The sequence below is a fragment of the Ranitomeya imitator genome, chromosome 8 (assembly GCF_032444005.1).
Source record: "Ranitomeya imitator isolate aRanImi1 chromosome 8, aRanImi1.pri, whole genome shotgun sequence".
NCBI lineage: Eukaryota > Metazoa > Chordata > Amphibia > Anura > Dendrobatidae > Ranitomeya > Ranitomeya imitator.
In genome coordinates, this window is record NC_091289.1 from 166,562,485 (window position 1) to 166,579,450 (window position 16,966).

The 16,966-nt window shown below is 44.4% G+C and overlaps 1 protein-coding gene across 3 annotated transcripts in view; it reads left to right on the forward strand.

The window, feature by feature from the left end:
- Positions 1-16,966, forward strand: part of SEC16B (SEC16 homolog B, endoplasmic reticulum export factor) — a 184,663-nt gene that overhangs the window by 37,995 nt on the left and 129,702 nt on the right. The gene's annotated exons all lie outside the window — the stretch shown is intronic.

Below are 16,966 nucleotides of genomic sequence, written 5' to 3' on the forward strand. Positions count from 1 at the left end.
AAGAATTGAAGGGTTGTTTCCTAAGGGTTACCATTTTTGTTAGGATTCCATGACAAGAAGAAGATTAATTTCAGAAACCCAAGTAATTAAAGTGAACCTGACAGCTGATATATGGTGTCAGAATCCCGGTAGGGCGGCATGAATCAGAATCCGGCTTGGTCATTTTAGCCAGATGGGTTGTTCTATATTTCAGACAAAACATACGCTTAAAAGGCATTTGGGCCCATTCCGCTTTTGAGTGATCAGTCTAAGAGGCTGGAATCGGAGACTTCTCTCCTTCCTGCTGTCATTGAGTCTCCGTACAAATATGTAGGGAGAGACCCGTCACTCCAGGAGGGTGGGCAGATAGAAGCCACCATTGACCATCTTTTTGCACTAGTCGATCAAACGGCATGGACCCCAGATGGATTTTAAATGTATGTTTCCTACAAAACACTACAATGTTCCAGAACTGGACTTTTGTTTAAAGCTGCCCATGGTTCTGGCAGCATATATCAGCTGTCAGGTTCCCTTTAACTGTAATCGGTAAGGAAATCCATTTGGAGATGATCAGTTCCCTCAAGGAAAATATAGCACTACATATTAGTTATTGAGGATCAAAAACACGTCTGTCTAAATCTGAGACATGGTGGGTTCTCCAGAAAAGCTGTTTTTAGCTTTGTCTGCTTGGTCAACAGGTGGGTCCTAAATTAAAGACCCCCTCAACTGACTGTCAATGGGAGTTTGCCAACAGTTTTCCCGATGTGAGAGACTTGAAACACAGTTTAAACATACCTGTGGGTCTGGTTTGATATCAGCATCATGAAAGTGAAGTAGCAATCTGGCGCTTTCTGCTCCCTCAAGCGCGTTGAAGGCTCCATTCCTTCTACACTTGATTGTTGACTGTTGTGGTCTTCTGATTGGATGCTCCAGCTGTTATTCAGGAACACTGGTGAGGGTTGTGGACCACCGTCCGAGCACTGTAACAAAACATCTATTTCACAGTGATGTTGATAATTAAACCATATACTGCACAGATATGTTATAACTATGTTCTAGGTCTCCTAACTAACCCTGTGAACAGTTTTGCAGGACGAAATGTGAACCGAACAATTCCTTTAAATGGGCTGTTCTAATTGGACAAAATATTTTTAGAATTAAGAATTCTGCACTTCTGTTATAAAAACTGACCAGACAGATGGGATAAAGGTAAAATAAAGAAAAAATCCAGGGCCACCATCCCCACTTTAGGTCCTGAAGTGACTGTAAGGATGGGAAAATCATCACTTTTTGCCCTGGATCTAATCCACTGGAGCAACGGTGCTGAAACATTGGATATCTGAGGATTAAAGAGGTTGTCCGCTACTTTTTAATTGATGGCCCATCCTCAGTATAGGTCATCAATGTCTGATCGTCGGGGTCCGACACCTGGCACACCCGCCCATCAGTTGTTCACAGCGTTTGCTGTGGCGGCTGCTAGCTGGAAATACTCACTTGCGCAGCTGCTCCATCTACTGATAGTGGCCATGGCTGGCTACTACACATCCACCTTCTATTGATTTGGATAGGAAGCGCACATGTAGTACCCTGTTGCTGCCACTATCAGTAGATGGAGCAGCGCCACAAGTGAGTGTTTCTGGCCGCCAGCACAGACACCGAGAACAGCTGATCGGCGGGGGTGCCGGGTGTCAGACCAAGACCGATCAGATGTTGATGACCTATCCTAGGGATAAGTCATCAATGAAAAAGTAGTGGACAACCTCTTTAAGTAAAAGTTTTTTCTTTATTTTACTGCTATCCCATCCCTGTGGATGCTTTTAGAAAATATGGAAAGCTTTTTTAACCCACATATCACAATAGGGAAAGTGTTACATTTGAAAATGCTATTTACCTGCAGATATGGGATTAATCTGCAGATAATAGCATTACAATGTTGCCTGACAACTTTACTAAAAGTGTGGCTACCAGGAGAAAATAAACTTACTTACTACCTTCCACTATACTGTAAGCTATGGCTGTAAGCACGCCCCGGCATTGTGATTGACAGTCGCCTCTGCAGCACATCTATGCGCTGTGTGTGTTTCAGAGTGTTCATTTGTTACATTTGATTCCTTTTAACTAAAATTGAACTCAACCTGCAGTGCATCTTACAGTTTAAATCACAATAAATGAAAAAGGGATCACGATAATTCTTATGTTCTGCATGTGTTTGAGGTCTTGCAGATTTTATAATAATCAGACAGAATTTACAATGCAGCCATGAAGCTAAAGGTATAATCATGAAATGATGTCAAACAGAGCAAAATTACAATGTATAAAAAATAATTTTATAGATAACACATCTCATTAAAAATAAGCTAATGAGAAGTAGAAGAAAGCTCACGGTTGAGTTTTTACTAGGTGCATATAAAAAAAACCCCAGTCTTATGATTTTGCCTCTGGATTCTCACTTTAGACATTTGTGGCCCTTGACAAGTATAGGGTCTGTTACTCAAATTGCCATGGACACCTTCTAGACTTGTTCCCAACACCTATTTCCACCCTTTGTTAGATAGAACAGTGACATAAACATTCTGTTTGTTTCCTCTTTTGTGAAGACCATGAAGACCATGGTTAGTGGTTACTACCACTTTTAGGGGATGGAGTGCCAGGCTGACCTGGGACTCCTTTTGCTTGGTCCTACAGTAGCCAAAGGTCCATATAAGTTTCCATATGGCCATAATACATAGCTACATTTGCACAGTGGCATAACTTGAAGCTTGTAGGCCCCAATGCAAAAGCTCCAATGGGGCCCCCAACTATTAAGTCTTTAATAGTAATAGTCTTTTTATATAATCCAAAGGCACCTTTTGTGCCCCCTATGCTCAAGTGCCCTGGTGCAATTGAAAGCCCTGCTCCCAAGGGTGCCACCAAGAATTTCATAGCCCCATACTAGCAAAATTAAGCCCCCTTGAGACTTCACCCAGGCTCAAACTCAGCTCTGCCACCACCCCTTGAACATTCCACAGTCCCACCGCCCACTCGTGGAAAAACTCCACTTCTGTGCCATGTCCTCACCAATCACACATTAACAGTTCCCATCGAACACCACAACACATACATAGCCATCAGGTTATATTTTGGCCAAAAGATTTTTTAAGCCTCCACCACCAAGATATCATCAAGGTAGACTCTTTTAGCCGGGCCCTACACTAGTCTAACATATTAAACATTTGTTAAAATATCCAATACTCTTTTTAGATATATTTTTCTTTATTTTTCTTTAAGGGAATGTGTCACATACATTTTTTTTTAAAAAGGAACAATAATACTATATACAAAGGACAAATACCGCCACACCATGGCCAGACCACAAGTTACCGCCACATAGTGTTAGGGCTAGCGGAACGCACCAAATAATAAGACAGACAGAGTATGGTGCGTTCGCAGCCCGGGGTCCACCGTGCAGAGATGGAACCTGCTGCCAAGCAATGATGGACTATATGGCGGTACTCATAAGTATACACACGTGGGTTAAACTTCACCCAGCGTGAAGGAAGCGATCCTGTTGCGTCACAGGACCGCGGTACCGCACATAGAGCGCGAGCAAGTAGTCAGCGAACTCAACCCCAACTAGGATTGAAGTCCGATTAGACCCTTGCTGGCACAACACCGCAACTGGGTGTGTAAGGAAACTCAATAACAATTTTAAGGCACAAGAGTGCATGCGGTGCCGCACTGACGAACGCCACTAACCACCCAGGCTTTGGTAAGGAAAGCACAGAGGAAGTGCACGGCGCCGTACTGGCGGTCACAGCAACTGGACGCTGTAATGTGTGATTAGTGCTGTAGGCTAAGTCGGGCGCTAGATAGCAACCATACACCTTCCGCGAACAGACATTCAATAGGGTAGGGGTATCCAAGGACGACTTGCACTCACAACATACACACATTAACAATTGTACACTAGCGCATGGCCGTGCGGTCATGCGCAGTTTATATAGTTGCAGCACAGGAAGTGGCCACAGAAACTTTGCCCTTCCAAGACCTGCCAAGAGGACCAATGGAATGTGCTGCAGAGCCTGAGCACATGACCCTCGATCTCCAACGGGAGATCTTGCCCTGGGCATGCTCAGTGTGTGCAGACAAGGACTTAATCCCAGAGGAGTCCGCTCGCTGCTGACCAGCACTGGCTTTAATGGCAGAAGCTGAAGAAGCAGCAGTAACTCTCAGTACAGAGTGAGACTGAGCAAGACGCTGGGACCGACGTCCTTGCTGAGCAGACTCCACTGCGGCTGGATGAGAATGGGAGACCGCAGCGGAGATGGCTCGAGATTCCCCCTGTGCAGAAGCGGGAACTCAAGACCTAACATTACCCCCCCTCCTAGGGCCCCCCCCTCCTTGGGCCTCGCTACGCTCGAAGGCAGCAATGAGCTGTGGGGCCCGAATGTTTTCAGCAGGCTCCCATGACCTGTCCTCCGGGCCATAACCCTTCCAATCCACCAGATAGAACTTTTTGCCGCGTACCACCTTGCACCCCAAAATAGCGTTCACCTCGTAATCGTCCGTAGACGAACCCGATGTCCCGGCAGATGACTCAGAAAACCGGGACATGTATACGGGTTTCAAGAGGGACACATGAAAGGTGTCGGTGATACCCAAGCGTGGAGGAAGAGCCAAACGGTAGACCACAGGATTAACCCGTTCGAGAACCTTGAAGGGACCCAAGTAGCGAGGAGCAAACTTAGTGGACTCAACTCACAGCCTGATGTTACGGGCGGAGAGCCACACCAAGTCGCCAGGAGCAAAGGTCGGAGCGGAGCGCCGATGAACATCGGCGGAGGACCTCATTCTCTCCTTGGAGGCCCGAATGGCATCCTGCGTGCGGTCCCAAATGTCCCGTGCCTCCACAGCCCAGTCTGCCACCCTGGAGTCAGCAGAAGACACAGGCATGGGCACAGGAACACGCGGATGCTGGCCGTAATTTAGGAGGAATGGAGTCTGACCGGTGGAGTCGGCTACGGCATTGTTAAGTGCAAACTCTGCCCACGGTAGCAAGGATGCCCAGTCATCCTGCCTGGCAGAAACAAAATGTCGTAAATATGTGACCAAGGTCTGGTTGGCCCTCTCTACCAACCCATTCGTCTCGGGATGATATGCCGAAGAGAGATTTAACTCAATACTGAGTAGACGACAAAGCTCTCTCCAGAATCGAGACGCAAACTGGGGACCCCGGTCACTAACAATTTTGTCTGGCATACCGTGTAGGCGAAAGATATGCTTGACGAACAAGACAGCCAACGCCCGTGCAGAAGGTAGCCGTGGAAGAGGCACCAAGTGCACCATTTTGGAAAAATGGTCGGTGATCACCCAGATAATGGTGCAGTTACGAGACTTGGGTAAGCCCACCACAAAGTCCATCCCGACCATCTCCCAGGGCCTGTCCGCCACCAGCAGAGGATAAAGCAAACCAGCTGGCCGTTGCCGAGGAGTCTTGTTCTTGGCGCAAGAGACACACGCCCGAACATACTCTGCGACATCACGAGCCATATGCGGCCACCAGTATGTCCTCGCCAGTAACTCAGATGTCCTTTTGGTACCAAAATGTCCACCCACCCTGGACGAGTGTGCCCAAGAGAGAACCTCCGGTCGCAAACTGGATGGAACAAAAGTCTTGCCCGGGGGCACAGACTCTAGCGAAACCGGGGCCACAGTTCTCAAGCTCTCGGTGGGGACAATAAGCCGAGGCTCCTCCTCCTCCTCTGCAGATGACACAACGGAGCGAGAGAGAGCGTCGGCCCGAATGTTCTTCTCCCCAGAAACAAAATGGAGGGTGAAATGAAACCGGAAGAAGAATAAGGACCATCTGGCCTGGCGAGAATACAACCGCTGGGCTGTCTGCAGGTACACCAAATTTTTATGGTCTGTGAAGACTTGGAAGGGAAAACGTGCTCCCTCCAAGAGATGTCTCCACTCCGAGAAAGCCAACTTCATGGCTAGCAACTCCCTGTCCCCGATGGAATAATTCCTCTCTGCTGGTGAGAAGGTCTTGGAGAAAAAGAAGCAAGGATGCTTCCGACCTTGAGCATCCTTTTGGAAGAGGACTGCTCCAGCACCAACAGAAGAGGCATCCACCTCCATGATAAATGGCTTATCAACATCGGGGCGATGTAGGATGGGAGCGCTAGCGAAGTGTGACTTTATAGAGTTAAAGGCCTTGGAGACCTCCTCAGACCACAATTTGGGATTCGCCCCCTTCTTGGTGAGGGCAACCAAGGGAGCTACCAAAGTTGAGAAGTGCGGAATGAACTGGCGATAATAATTAATGAACCCCATAAAGCGCTGCACCGCTTTAAGAGAATGGGGTTCCTGCCAGTCCATCACAGCCTGTAGTTTAGCAGGATCCATAGCCAATACCTGGGCAGAGATGATGTAGCCTAGGAAAGGTAAGGACTCCTGCTCAAACATACACTTCTCCAACTTGGCATAGAGGGAGTTTGCCCGTAGGAGGTCGAAGACTTTGCAAACATCTCTCCGGTGGGAGTCAATATCTGGAGAGTAGATGAGAATATCATCCAGATAGACTACGACCGAGGTGGAAAGCATATCCCGGAAGATATCGTTCACAAAGTCTTGGAAAACGGCCGGGGCATTACAGAGCCCGAAGGGCATCACCAGATATTCATAGTGCCCATCCCTGGTGTTAAAAGCCGTCTTCCATTCGTCCCCCTCACGGATGCGAATCAGGTTGTAAGCACCCCGCAGATCTAGTTTAGTAAATACCCTTGCTCCCCGAAGCCTATCGAAGAGCTCAGATATCAAGGGCAAAGGATACTTATTTTTAACGGTGATGGCGTTAAGACCCCTGTAGTCTATGCATGGACGTAGTTCCCCATTCTTCTTCTGCACGAAGAAGAACCCTGCCCCAGCAGGTGACACTGACTTCCTAATGAATCCTCTTGCCAGATTTTCCTGGATGTACTGTGACATTGCCTCCGTCTCCGGGAGAGATAGCGGATAGACTCGACCCCGGGGAGGCTCAGCACCAGGCAAGAGATCAATAGGACAGTCATAGGGGCGATGGGACGGAAGGATCTCCGCCGCCTTTTTGAAGAACACGTCTGCATACGACCAATACTGCTTGGGGAGAGAGGAAAGATCTGCGGGTACCTCAGTAGTAGCAACCTGAACGCACTCCCTCTGACACCTACCCCCACAAGATTCGCCCCATCCCAGGATTCTGCCAGAGGACCACTCGATATGAGGAGAGTGGTACCGTAGCCAAGGTATTCCCAACAGGACCTCATCAATTCCCTCAGGAATGACGAGCAGAGATATAATCTCCTGATGAGATGGCGACATGGACAGAGTAAAAGGGATGGTCTGGTGTGTTATCTGTGAGGGCAGTGTCGACCCATTCACCACTCGTACCGTTACTGGTTGAGCTAGCATAACCAGGGGTATTGCGTGACGTTGGGCGAAGGCAGAAGACATAAAATTGCCCTCCGCCCCAGAATCCATGCAGAGCTCTACCGAGTGGGAGAATGAGCCTATAGTAATTGTCCCCTTAAAGGACAATTTAGAGGCAAACGTCGCCGTGTCTAGTGCACCTCCACCTACTACCACTAGACGCTGACGTTTCCTCGACCGCTGAGAACATCTGGTGGCTAGATGTCCCAACTGCTGGCATACATGACAGACCTTGAGTGCACCTGCGGTCCGGGACTTAGATCCCGCTTGTGACACTTCCCTGGCCTCATGTGACTCAGGAACCAGAACCGGAGATTCCAGAGGTTTGGCGAAGGTAGGAGCCAGCCGAAACCTCTGCCTACACTGGGCTCGCTCTAACCTCCGCTCGTTAAAACGGAGGTCAATTCGAATGGAGACAGTTATTAACTCCTCCAGTGTGGCAGGAATCTCCCTAGTGGCCAGAGCGTCCTTAACGTGGTCAGCCAGGCCCCTCCAAAATATGGGGATAAGAGCTTTATCCGACCAATCCAGCTCAGAAGCCAAAGTGCAGAATTGGACGGCAAAATGACTGACCAAGGACTCACCCTGAGTTAATGCCAGCAGTTGGAGCGCAGTATCATGGGTGACTTGAGGTCCTAAAAAGACTTGTTTCAGAGTGCTCAGAAACAGCGGAGCACTCTGCACCACATGATCGCCACGCTCCCACAGCGGCGTAGCCCATTCCAACGCCCTGTCCGACAAGAGAGACACTATAAATCCCACCTTAGCCCGCTCTGTGGGAAAACGTGCAGCCAGGAGCTCGAGGTGAATAGAGCACTGACTCACAAATCCCCTACAAAATTTGCTATCACCAGAAAATTTTTCTGGCAGCGGGAGGCGAGAAAATGTCGGAGCAGGGGTGGCAATGGACAGGGTTGCTGCAGCCACGCTAGCAGCCTGTACAGCAACTGCGGTAACATCCACAGCTGAGGTTGCGCTCTCAAGAGCCGCCAACCTACCCTCCAGCTGCTGGATATACCGCAAGGATTGCTGTTTGTCCGTCATTACTAGCCAGACCCTGGCGCTAGTGTAATGTTAGGGCTAGCGGAACGCACCAAATAATAAGACAGGCAGAGTATGGTGCGTTCGCAGCCCGGGGTCCACCGTGCAGAGATGGAACCTGCTGCCAAGCAATGACGGACTATATGGCGGTACTCATAAGTATACACACGTGGGTTAAACTTCACCCAGCGTGAAGGAAGCGATCCTGTTGCGTCACAGGACCGCGGTACCGCACATAGAGTGCGAGCAAGTAGTCAGCGAACTCAACCCCAACTAGGATTGAAGTCCGATTAGACCCTTGCTGGCACAACACCGCAACTGGGTGTGTAAGGAAACTCAATAACAATTTTAAGGCACAAGAGTGCATGCGGTGCCGCACTGACGAACGCCACTAACCACCCATGCTTGGATAAGGAAAGCACAGAGGAAGTGCACGGCGCCGTACTGGCGGTCACAGCAACTGGACGCTGTAATGTGTGATTAGTGCTGTAGGCTAAGTCGGGCGCTAGATAGCAACCATACACCTTCCGCGAACAGACATTCAATAGGGTAGGGGTATCCAAGGACGACTTGCACTCACAACATACACACATTAACAATTGTACACTAGCGCATGGCCGTGCGGTCGTGCGCAGTTTATATAGTTGCAGCACAGGAAGTGGCCACAGAAACTTTGCCCTTCCAAGACCTGCCAAGAGGACCAATGGAATGTGCTGCAGAGCCTGAGCACATGACCCTCGATCTCCAACGGGAGATCTTGCCCTGGGCATGCTCAGTGTGTGCAGACAAGGACTTAGTCCCAGAGGAGTCCGCTCGCTGCTGACCAGCACTGGCTTTAATGGCAGAAGCTGAAGAAGCAGCAGTAACTCTCAGTACAGAGTGAGACTGAGCAAGACGCTGGGACCGACGTCCTTGCTGAGCAGACTCCACTGCGGCTGGATGAGAATGGGAGACCGCAGAAGCGGGAACTCGAGACCTAACACATAGTGGCTGAATAATACCTTGTGTAAGGGATAAATACCACCACACCATGACAAGACCACATATTACCACCACATAGTGACCAAATAATACCACATACAAGGAGCAAATACCACCACAACATGACCAGGCCACATATTACCACCACATAGTGACCAAATAATACCGTATACAAGAAACAAATACTGCCACACCATGACCGGACCACATATTACCACCACATAGTGACTGAATAATACCACATATAAGGAATAAATACCACCACAACATGACCAGGCCACATATTACCCTCACAGTGACCGAATAATACCACATAAAAGAAACAAATACCGTTAAAAACATCATGACCAGACCACATATTGCCACCACATAATGACCGAATAATACCAGATACCAAGCACAAATACTGTTACACCATGACCAAATCACATATTACCACCACATAGTGATTGAATACTACAATATTGATCATTAATAAAAAAACAATATTAATATTACCATAAGTGCCATTATACATAGGAGCTTTGTACATAGTATACAGAGAAAAGTATCAGTGTACATGTAATACAGTGATCATCAGTGACATTATAACAGTAGCTCTGCATAGAGCATATAGTGTACAGGTAATATAGTGATCACCAGTGACATTATACACAGGAGTTCGGTGTATAGTGTATCGTGTACAGGTAATGCAGGGATCCCTAGTGACATTATACACAGGAGCTCTGTATATAGTGTACTATAGTGTACTGGTAATACAGTGATTACCAGTGACATTACTGTACACACAGGAGATCTGTATATAGTGTATAGTGTACAGGTAACTTAGGGATTACCAGTGACATTATACAACAGAAGCTCTGTATATTGTATCAGTGTACAGGTAATACAGTGATCACCAGTGACATTTTACTCAGGAGCTCTGTATGTAGTGTAGAGTGTACAGGTAATACAACGATCCCTAGTGACATTATACCCAGGAGCTCTGTATAAAGTGTATAATGTACAGGTAATACAGTGATCACCAGTGACATTATACCAGGAGCTTTGTATATAGCATACAGTGTACAGGTAATACAATGATCACCAGTAACATTATACACAGAAGCTCTGTATATAGTGTATAATGTACAGGTAATACAGTGATCACCAGTGACATTATACACAGGAGCTCTGTATATACTATATACAGTGTACAGGTAATACAGGGATCATCGGTGACATTATACCAGGAGCTCTGTATATACTATATATAGTGTACAGGTAATACATAGATCATTGGTGACATTACACCAGGAGCTCTGTATATAGCATATAGTGTACAGGTAATACAATTATCACCAGTGACATTATACACAGGAGTTTTGTTTATAGTGTGAGTGTACAGTTAATACAGTGATCACCAGTGTGCAATTTGTACAGCCCCCGAAGGATGGTATAAATATCCAAATAGCCCTTGCCAGAAAAAAGGTCCCCCACCCCTGATATATGCCTACTCTTGGTCCTGGTGGAACCAGAAACCAGAAATGCCCATTTGTTGGTGGAATTTATGTAAAGCATCCATCTCTTTTCAAGCTAGGGACACCATCAATTTTGAAGGACTGCTTCTTAAAATATCAAGACATCAGCAGAAATTCAAGACATGTCAAGTTGACTTGTACTGTATACAGAGGGTAGAGGAAATAAATGATCAATTAGATCAGCTGTATGAATGAAAAAGTTAAGAAGAACATTTTAAGTGAAACCTTTTTTTTCAATCTGTTTATTAAATATATATATTAAGAATAAAGAGAATTTGTGCTTAGATATCCATCAATAAGAATTTTAATATTATGTGTAACTGTCACAAATAACTCGACGCTCATGACTTCTGCCGACGTTCCCTTTGCTCTGCTCCCAGTAGGCTCTTTTTCCCACAGACATACATGTTAATGGAATCTTGCTTAGATACATAGCCCCTGTCCGTGTGGGCTAAGAGATAAGAGGCACTTTGGGGAACTCCTGGATTGTCTCACTGTGAACGGTAACAGATATTAAATAATGATTTCTTAATATTAAATTTTATAGTTTTTTTTCTTGCGGATAATTTTTTTAATTCAGATCCCGGTAATAGTGTCAGAACGATATAAAACATCTGTTCTTCACACCATTAATATTGCTGGTCCTCAAAAACTAAGTTATTCTGGTATGGTATATCAGAACTGAACCATAAAGCTGTCCGGATATTACTCCTTTAACCCCTTCCCTACCCAGCGATTTTCCATTTTTCGTTTTTTCTTCCCCTTCTTCCAAGAGCCATAGCGTATTTATTTATATGTCGATATAGCCTTTTGAAGGCTTGTTTTTTGGGGGCCGAGTTGAAATTTTGAATGCCACCTTTCATTCTACCATATAGTGTACTGGAAAAGGGGAAACAAATACCAAGTGCTTCGAAATTGCAAAAAAGTGGAATTCCACAATTGTTTTTTGTGGGTATTTTTTTTTCATGTTCACTACATGTTAAAACTGACCTGGCAGTATGATTTCCCAGGTCAGTTAAGGTACGCAGATATCAAACATGTATAGTTTTTTATTTTTATTTAGATGGTGAAAAAAAAAATTCGAAAATTTGTGAAAAAATAATTTTGCTTTTGTTGCCATTTTCCTAGGCCCGTAACACTTTTATTTTTCATAATCTGGGACTGGGTGAGAGCTTCTTTTTTTTTGCGCCTTGAGTTGATGTTTTTAATTTTACCATTTTGTAGTAGATACGATGTTTTGATCACCTCTTATTGCATTTTATTGCACCGATGCGGCTGCCAAAAAAAACGTGACTCTTGTTTTGAGATTTTCTTGCTATGCTGTTTACTAATCGGATTAATTTATTTTAGATTTTGTTCTGACTTTTCTGAACGCAGCAATACCAAATATGTGTATTTTTTATTTTTACCTAATTGTTTCACTTTTAATGGGGGCAAAATTTGAACTTTAGTTTTTAAAAATTGTTTTCATGTCTTTAAAAACTTTTTTTTATTTTAGACTTACTTTAATAGTACCACTAGGAGACTTAAAGCTGCGATCGTCCGATTGCTTGTCCTTTACAAAGCCGGCCGGCGTTCACAGGTGGCTTGTAATAACAGGCACGGGGACCATCAGCAGACCCCCCGGCGGTCAGGACAACCCATTAGCACTCTGCGAACATGTGAGGGGGTTGCCGATGGGTGGGATGAGTAACAGCGGCACTTAACTGGTTAACAGCTGCGGAAAGAGTTCAGCTCCACCCGTGGCTGTTAGAAAGATGCGAGCTTGGCTTATGAGCCCCCATCACAACATTTATGGGGTCCTGCTTTTTGCAGGGTGAGTTATGATTTTGCATGACACCATTCTTTTTGGCATATAATGGACTGAAAAATTGGAAACATTTCCAAATGGTGAAAAATTGCAATTCCGCAATTGGCTTTTGTTTTTATGTTATTCATTGTGCGGTATAAATGTCGTGGTAACATGGTACTTCAGATCAGTAGGTTCCTGGGATTCCAAACTAAGTTCTTTTTTATTTTAATGGTTAAAGAATTAAAAAAATTGAACAAAAAAAATTAGTTTGAGTCATCATTTTCTGAGACTTGTAACTTTTCTAATTCTTTTGTCAATGGAGCCGTTTAAGGGCATCAATTATATGTTTACCATTTTGGTATACATATAATTTTTTTGGGGGGAAAAAGCTCCTGAGCTTCACACAGTGATAGCGAAAAGCCACCAATTACCGTATGTGTTACAATGAGAAAAATATTGAGTCAAGCTTTAGAGTAAGAGATCTCATAAGTCTGAATAGTCAGTCAGTTCGTGAATTTATTCTCAACCTGACTGATGGCTGCAGCTTGTACTGAGCAGCATGAGGTCTCAGCAGGGAGGAAGAACACTGAGGAGCTATTAATAAAGTGGGCGAAAATTGGGTTTAAACTTTCAGAAAGGATTACCGAGCAATTCTGATATGGATTTTCAAAGTAAGTACACTAGCCTCATCAGGTCTAAAAAGAGCTGTTTAGTAACATACAGTTTTAATTGTAAAATCTGGTAACAAATCCACTTCAATTGTATGCTGCTGTCAAAAAGTATGATAGGTGATGATCCGTGATCCTCCCCCGATGTGCCGCAATTAGCACATATATATCAGACTAAGCAGTTTTTGATTGTCAGTGAAACAATAGAGTAATGTAAGTGTAGATCAGATGCAGTTGCAGAATGAATTATGCAATATTCCTTAAGTTCAATGAAGTAATAAAAACGGCTTCTCCATGTGTTCTGTTCATTTCATACATTATATTATCATTATCATCATCTGCCTGTAACAACTCTCTGCACGTCTCCGATACTCTGACCATAAAACATTTCTGACAATGAAATTCTGGCATGGAACCAGATCAGTTTTAACACTTATCCTGTAAATAATTAAAACATAAAATAAAATTAAAGACTAAGCCAGAACAAATGGGAAAATATGCAAAATGAGATTGTAAATGTTCGCTAATTGCATTTATCTCAATAGCAACAAAACACTGACAGCCAAAATAGAATGAAAAAGCAAAAAAAAAAGTCACAGTAATTGAGACATGACACTGGGAATACAATAAACGATAAAACATTGTTGGTAAAACATAAAATAACGTTTAAGAACTTGAGATTATAGTAATTAATGTGCACCTGTCACTAACATACTTTGCCCCTGTTGCAGTCCTGATTGTCTTTGTCAGTCAGTAGTCCTTTAATCCTGGTGGTGGGGCTAATAGAAACACCGGTCAGCACAAACACCACCGAGCCAGAATGATTGAAACTTCAAAACTCGTTAGTCTGGTTGACTGTCCAATCAAAAGGAACAGAAGGCCAATCAAGGTATAGGCTTGGCATCCAATAAGCTCCATATGCAGCCTATTTAAATCCCATGTGTCCTGACCTACCTATTGTATACTTTTTGCTTACTTCCCTGTGCACTTCACAATTTCTACTCTGTGTTTTTACCCCGACTGCCCTCACTTGTTTGACAGCCTGGATTCTGACCCTACTAACCCTAACTGGATATGGATATGGATTAAATTTTGTCCTTGTTCTTGAATCTTTGGTTTTGATGTTGCTTGCTTGTTTTTTATTTCCTCAGTCTTGCTCCACCAGCCAGCAACTGTTCCAAAGATTCAACTTAAGGGACCCTGTTCTTATGTAGAGATTTAATTTTGCAAACCAGCACACCCCTAAACCGTGATAAGTTGAATGCCTTAGTGTTATGTCTGGCCATGTAAGCCCTCTTTGGTATTGATGGTTGTTGTAACAATCCATCAAGTCAAAGAACAAAGGTTCCTCTCTGAAGCTGCTCGCTTGCTACACTACCAGGTATATCATGGTAGCAAGCGGTGGCTGCAGAGAGAGACATGGGAAGAGTATGTACCAGCCCACATTGTGTGAATGCCTGTATTGATTCCGTGTGCACACGGTTGACTCGGAGAGTGTTAGTGTACATGCCCAGACTTGCGGCTTCAGTCCAGGCAGTGTTCGATTTGGGTAAGTGAGCACCATCAATCAGAAGCTGGGGAAATTCTCAAAATTAAAATTGAGGTGGCATAATGGTGCATTGAGCCCAAGTCCCCTGTGACTTTCTCAGGCACTGTACCACTAACATGTACAGTGATTATATGATTTTTATAGAGGCTAAGTCCCCTACATCCCTGAACAGCCAGTTTGTTATATGAATTACAGCGATATGAATTCTTAGTGTGGATCTTTCCCTGATGCAACCTGCATGCACTGTTAAATAGATCCCTGAAAAGACTGATGTACTTATTGTGAAAATCTACAGTCATGGCCAAAAGTATTGACACCCCTGCAATTCTGTCAAATAATACTCATTTTCTTCCTGAAAATGATTGCAAACACAAATTATTTGTTATTATTATCTTCATTTAATTTGTCTTAAATGAAAAAACACAAAAAGAATTGTCCTAAAGCCAAATTGGATATAATTCCACACCAAACATAAAAAAGGGGGTGGGCAAAAGTATTGGCACTGTTCGAAAAATCATGTGATGCTTCTCTAGTTTGTGTAATTAACAGCACCTGTAACTTACCTGTGGCACCTAACAGGTGTTGGCAATAACTAAATCACACTTGCAGCCAGTTGACATGGATTAAAGTTGACTCAACCTCTGTCCTGTGTCCTTGTGTGTACCACATTGAGCATGGAGAAAAGAAAGAAGACCAAAGAACTGTCTGAGGACTTGAGAAACCAAATTGTGAGGAAGCATGAGCAATCTCAAGGCTACAAGTCCATCTCCAAAGACCTGAATGTTCCTGTGTCTACCGTGCGCAGTGTCATCAAGAAGTTAAAAGCCCATGGCACTGTGGCTAACCTCCCTAGATGTGGACGGAAAAGAAAAATTGACAAGAGATTTCAACGCAAGATTGTGCGGATGTTGGATAAAGGACCTCGACTAACATCCAAACAAGTTCAAGCTGCCCTGCCGAGGGTACAACAGTGTCAACCCATACTATCCGTCGGCATCTGAATGAAAAGGGACTGTATGGTAGGAGACCCAGGAAGACCCCACTTCTTACCCCGAGACATAAAAAAGTCAGGCTGGAGTTTGCCAAAGCTTACCTGAAAAAGCCTAAAACGTTTTGGAAGAATGTTCTCTGGTCAGATGAGACAAAAGTAGAGCTTTTTGGGCAAAGGCATCAACATAGAGTTTACAGGAGAAAAAAAGAGGCATTCAAAGAAAAGAACACGATCCCTACAGTCAAACATGGCGGAGGTTCCCTGATGTTTTGGGGTTGCTTTGCTGCCTCTGGCACTGGACTGCTTGACCGTGTGCATGGCATTATGAAGTCTGAAGACTACCAACAAATTTTGCAGCATAATGTAGGGCCCAGTGTCAGAAAGCTGGGTCTCCCTCAGAGGTTATGGGTCTTCCAGCAGGACAATGACCCAAAACACACTTCAAAAAGCACTAGAAAATGGTTTGAGAGAAAGCACTGGAGAATTCTAAGGTGGCCGGCAATGAGTCCAGACCTGAATCCCATAGAACAAAATGGCAGTTTGGAGAAGGCACCCTTCAAATATCAGGGACCTGGAGCAGTTTGCCAAAGAAGAATGGTCTAAAATTCCAGCAGAGCATTGTAAGAAACTCATTGATGGTTACCAGAAGCGGTTGGTCGCAGTTATTTTGGCTGAAGGTTGTGCAACCAAGTATTAGGCTGAGGGTGCCAATACTTTTGTCTGGCCCATTTTTGGGGTTTTGTGTGAAATGATCAATGTTTTGCTTTTTGCTTCATTCTCTTTTGTGTTTTTTCATTTAATACAAATTAAATGAAGATAATAATACCAAAGAATTTGTGATTGCAATCATTTTCAGGAAGAAATTGAGTATTATCTGACAGAATTGCAAGGGTGTCAATACTTTTGGCCATGACAGTATGTCATAAGGTCTATGTAATAAATTTATCATTATATTAGAATGAGCAATATATGAGTACAGCTTAAAATGTACAGACT